At 44.3% G+C, this 5,676-nt stretch overlaps 1 protein-coding gene across 3 annotated transcripts in view; it reads left to right on the top strand.

Annotated features, from left to right (window-relative positions):
* The first annotated feature begins 670 nt into the window (after positions 1–670).
* The window catches only part of LOC128688514 (proton-coupled folate transporter), a 66,203-nt gene continuing 61,197 nt past the window's right edge, over positions 671–5,676 (top strand). For 2 of the 3 annotated variants that reach the window (XM_070084584.1, XM_070084580.1), the window contains exon 1: positions 677–815. The gene's annotated coding sequence lies outside the window, so the exon portion shown is untranslated. Of the gene's footprint in view, positions 816–5,676 lie in introns of all 3 variants that reach the window. The other variant, XM_070084582.1, reaches the window with a different exon arrangement.

Below are 5,676 nucleotides of genomic sequence, written 5' to 3'. Positions count from 1 at the left end.
AAGGCCACTAGTGACCCCATTAATAGAAACTCTCTGCTTTCCAAATGTAGTTTAATATAGACAGGAAATATTGGACAGAAAATAACCATGCCACGTATAAACTAAATAATATAGATATTAATATTACTGATTGCGAAAAGGATTTGGGAGTTCTGGTTAGCAGTAATCTAAAAAAACAGTGCATAAATGTTCGCAATCAATCGAACATTAATAAAAAACTATTTATTTTATTGCTTAATTTATTGATATACTTACTTATCGTTAAGATAAGATTATGTTCGAATTTTTAGGCCTGGAGAATTAGCCACCCAGGATAACCCAAGAAAGTCAGTGCGTCATCGAGGACTGTCTAACTTATTGCCATTGGGGTCCTCAATCTTATGCCCCAGGATGCGACCTACACCAGTCGACTAACACCCAGGTATCTATTTGCTTGCTTGGTGAATAGGACAACAAGTGTAAGAAAACACGCCCAGCGTTTCTACCCTCACCGAGGATCGAACCACGGACACTCTGTGTATGTGAAGCGAGAAACAAGAACGTTGCCTACTAGGTCACGGGCCACCTTTGACATATTCATGCCCGCGATAGGTTACAAGAAGGCATCTGTTATGTACTCCAAGATAAGAGATCTTTGAGAGGCTCAGACATGATAATCAGTCCGAGGTGTCTGAAACACTGGTTGAGTGTTTTGCACCCAGTTGGTGATCTGAGTGTCTTCCATCCAGATGGTTCTCTGAGTGTAGGTGGTAAGTCACTTCCTCCCCATCCAGATCGTGATCAGGGTGCCAACCATCAGTCAGAGTGCCAAATAAGTAAGCCATTTTTTCAAGTTCAATAGTCAAGTTTAGATTTTCATAGAGAGTATATACATCGACACCTCCAGGGATCCGAGGGCAGCCACTTTTATGTCCCAGCGCCTTAGTGTAGTCATCCAGAAATGCTGGCTGCAAACTTGTCTCACGTCCAGCTTCGGAGGAACTGGAGGAGATTCATAATCTTTGATACATTGTAGCAATGCATTCATGTTTGTGTTTCTTTTATTTTTATCAGTGTATTATGTCTATAAATAAACTTAGCATAGAATGTAGAATATGGGGGATAGTAGGAGAAAATATTCAAACAGCTCCTGGGAGAACCTTGAGTTTTATATATATATATATATATATATATATATATATATATATATATATATATATATATATATATATATACATATATATATATATATATATATATATTATACATATATATACATACATACATACATATATATATATATATATATATATTATACATATATAGACATTATATATATATATATATATATATATATATATATATATATATATATATATATATATATATATATATATATATATATATATATATATATATATATATATATATATATATATATATATATATATATATATATATATATATATATATATATATATATATATATATATATATATATATATATATATATATATAGGGAGGTGCCACCTCTAGAACTGTCCTGGGAACCCTCATCCTCAGAGAAAAGAATAAACTTGCTTCAGGGAAAACTCGAGGTTCTCCCTGAAGCTGTTTGAGAATTTTCTCCTACCACCCCCTGTATTTAATATATATTTTATTTAAAGACAAAATACATTAAAGAAACATTCACAAAAACACAATAGATAGTAAAACTAACTAGATAACAACTCAGAGCTACATCTCGAATAATTAGTCAAGCTCCCCGGTGGTGGGCCGCGTGCCCAAATTGCTGCAGGCATTTCCTCTCTGGATCGCGACACTGAGTCTCTGAAAGAGGAAGCTGGTCGCTCTGTGGTCCTTGGTTTCTATGATGAGTTTTTCACCCAGCTCTTTGAGGAACTTTAGAGCACACTTGCCCCATGTTCCAAGGGTCTCCAACCCTATTGGGATGAAGTTATAGCAATGGGGAAGGTCTTCATATTTGCGGATCTTCTGGGTCTCCCTGTGACTGGCAGCTCCACCCCCTTCAGCTGTGGAGTATGGCAAGCAAGTTTCTGCCAATGTGGTGACACAGGTGTAGTCCCAGGCAATCTGCTTTCCATCCTTCCAGGGTAGCATAGTGGCTCCATCAGGACGCTTTTGACTTCCATCAGACCTCTGCACCTGGGGTTCCCGTTGAGCTGGGCAATGGGCTGTGGCGAGGCTTCTCTTTATGATATCGTTGACCGCCTCATGTCTGGCATACTTCCCTTCTGATGTGTGACACACGAGACCATGAAGTCCGAATTGATCAACCGTTGCCCTGCCGCAAATACACATATATTCGGTGAGGATGGGGGCGGCTAGGCGAAGAGCAACACTAATCTGAATGGCCTGTGGGTCGAGTCGAGTGCCCAGGGAGGAATTGGGAACAACTAGAAGGAAATCTCCTGAGTGTGGTGCCTTCACCGCCAGGAGACGAGCTTTGTCCTTTCCTGAAGTGTTGGTGAGCATTGTATTGGCGATTTTTTCCATGATCGGTTTGTCCCAGTGTGACTGTTTGTGCTCTTTGGGAGGAGCTGGTTTACTGGAGGAGTCTGCAAGGGTGTCCCACCACATCGCTGCTTCAGTAAACCTGGGGTCTTGAGCTCCTACCATGTCTCTCAAGCGTTCGGGAACAATCTTCTTGACTGGAAGCCAAACACGAAGACAGAAAAGCAGGTAAAGCTGGCTTTGCGCACCCCTATACCTTCCAGTCGCACTGGGAGGGTTGCCTGATCCCATTGCTGATCCTCTAGTGACAGGTTCAGGGCCTTCTTAAAAGTTGATCTGAGGTGTGCGTCATATTCGTCGAGTGTTGGGTTGTCAAAAGAGGGTGCACACCTCAGGAAGTAAGTGAGTCTTGACATAGTAAGACACCTTGTGAGGAGATACAGAGCATCATGGGCATCAAGATCGCATATTCTCTCCTCCATGGGGAAGTGGAATAGAATTCTACCTCCGTAAGCCATGCGTGTCGTAAGAGGCGACTAAAATGCCAGGAACAAGGGGCTAGTAACCCCTTCTCCAGTATATATTATTAAATGTAAAAGGAGGAACTTTCGTTTTTCTTCTGGGCCACCCCACCTGGGTGGAATATCTTCTGTACATAGTTCTACTGTCTTCTAGTTATGTCCTGGAATTTGTATTGATAAAGCCACTGGATGGCGAAACGTCTACAATAAAGATACCCAGATGTTGCACATGTGTCTTAATTACTTCTCATTTGTTGGCTGCACATTCATGCTGCGATTCTCTCTTTCTAACACATCTCAAAAATTTATGCCAAATTCTAACCCTACCATATGCATTGTTTAATGAGATTATTTGGTGAGCTGGTAGCAGGGAGTAAATGATACATTGTCGGAGGCTTCTTACTTTATCTGAAAAGTCTTGGTGGGTACACAGGCTTGTGTGTTGAGTGTCCATGGCCCGGGAGGCCATCCCACAAGGGAGAGAGGGAGCAGACTGTTGTCTGCTTTTAGGTCGCTGAGTGAGTGAGAGTGGGACCAGCATCCCACTGACCTGGGTAGGCCTGGAGAGGGCAGCACCTGAGTGCCACGAAATATGAACTAAGTTGGCAGACAGCATAGGCTGTCTGTGCAGACAGTACAGGCTGTCTACATTTGCTCGGCTACATACCTCGTGTCATCTCCACGCAACAGTACTGGTGATAAAAAAACTCGGTCTCTCTCTCTCTTAGGAACAGGGCACAGAACACAAAATAAAATTATATATATACATATGGACATGGAAAAAACTTCCTACAGGGAGGGAAGAAAAAAAACATGCGGGGTGTGCTAAACATCGTGGTCATAGGCAGTGAGCATCGATGGGCATCACTGCATGCCTTCCTGTGTCTGGACAGATACTGCAACACAGGAGACATCGCTCCCGCTGAGCTGTGACGTAACAGGGTACGGTCTCCTCTACAACGGTGAAGCAGTCATCGTAGGAGTTGCTGTAGGTTTCACTCAACCTGGGGCACAGCCTGCTGGTGCCCTCGAGTGAGGCGTCGACAAAACTCGGCAACTGGGCAGGACTTCTGGCAAGCGACTCAGGAGGACACTTCTCAACTGGTACTGTCGCTGGGGCTGTCACTCCTGGCGAGCGTGGAGTAAGTCGTGGAGCAAGTCGTGGCAGAGATGACTGGGCGAAACATCTGGGAGTTGTAACATCATACACCAGACTTCAGTGAGTGAGCTAGCAGTCAAAGTGACATCTTCTTTGTGCAGGCTGCTCAATGAAGCTTGTGACATGAGGCTGACACAGTGCATGCCAACAGGGCTAACTGTGGCTTGACGAGTGTCATTCTCTCGGCAGTTGGAGTTATAGCAGAGGTTAGTCTAAGCGTCACAAGACTTGTTTCTCTACATATAACTGCCCTCTGAAGGTCTGGAGGTGAAGTGAAACAAATCTCAATGGGAATTGTAGCATGTACGATTTTGCAGAACATCTATGAGCGACGAACATAAGAGCTTTCTGTGCAAAGGGGCTCATATGCTCTGGGATGACTAATATCAGCTGTCAGATGCACTGGTCACACCGGGTGACAGGCAACAAAGTGCTACACAGGGGTCTGGTCGCAGACCTGTGGTCAACAAACAGCTGGGCTCAAGACCACACAGGACACATGGAAAACTTTACACACACCCACTGTACATGTGGTACAACATGGCTTAAACTAGCAAAGGATGCTTTTCTGTGCACAAAACTGACACTAAGCTATGCACGAACATGTGAGAACACTGACTGAGAGGAATTAACTAATACACGATGTATATCTTCTCTCAATCTTCTCGACAATACTGACATAATTATTGAAACACTCGATGTGACATCATGTGATGTCAGGCATGATATTGTGAGGTGGGGTCAGCAGCACTGTGACATCAGCAGACATCTCGAGGTGACGTCAGGCAGACATCATGACGTCGGGCAGCAGCACCTGTAACTCCCGTGGCTCGTAGATCCACATGGCTTCGTCCACACCCCATGTGGCGTTGGGATCCACGTGGCATCGTGATCTACATGGCTTGCTGATCCACATGGCTTGCCGATCCATGTGGCTTGCTGATCCACGTGGCTTGCTGATCCACGTGGCTTGCTGATCCATGTGGCTTCGAGTGGCCTCGGGCACTCAGATACACAGCTCTGGCAATGAATTCACACGAAAAACAGCAGAGAACACAGCAGAGGAAGTGATGGCATGATGGTGTATGGTAGGCTGGTGAGATGTGAGTGGACAGCAGGGCGAGCGTGGGTGAGGCAAGGTATGGCCACTTCCTCCTCTTCTCTCCACAAACACATGGAGAAACTCACACTAGACGCAGAAATGACCACAGAACTCACCTCTGGCTTGCTGAAATAGCTGTGCTGAGCTGAACAACAACAGCAGAACATACAAGTGATGCTGAACACTTGACTTGAGGAACAGGGTGGGACACTGTAGCGTGGGGTCACTGGGACGCCACTTACAAATCTCGAAGAAATTCGGCAAATTTCGGCTAGATCCTGCTTGTACCTGTGTCTGGATGCTGAAACGTGCAGACTCGACATCAAGATAACTTGTTGAAAGATGGATGCTTCTTGTATAGGGTGATAAAGTGAAGATGACTTCATACCTCTTCTCTCCGGGCAAACACAACTGCTGCGACCACCGCTGTCCACCAATGT

Source organism: Cherax quadricarinatus, chromosome 13 (genome assembly GCF_038502225.1).
Source record: "Cherax quadricarinatus isolate ZL_2023a chromosome 13, ASM3850222v1, whole genome shotgun sequence".
NCBI classification, from domain to species: domain Eukaryota; kingdom Metazoa; phylum Arthropoda; class Malacostraca; order Decapoda; family Parastacidae; genus Cherax; species Cherax quadricarinatus.
Note: the sequence above shows the minus strand (reverse complement) of the source record. Positions and strands in the feature narration are given on the sequence as shown.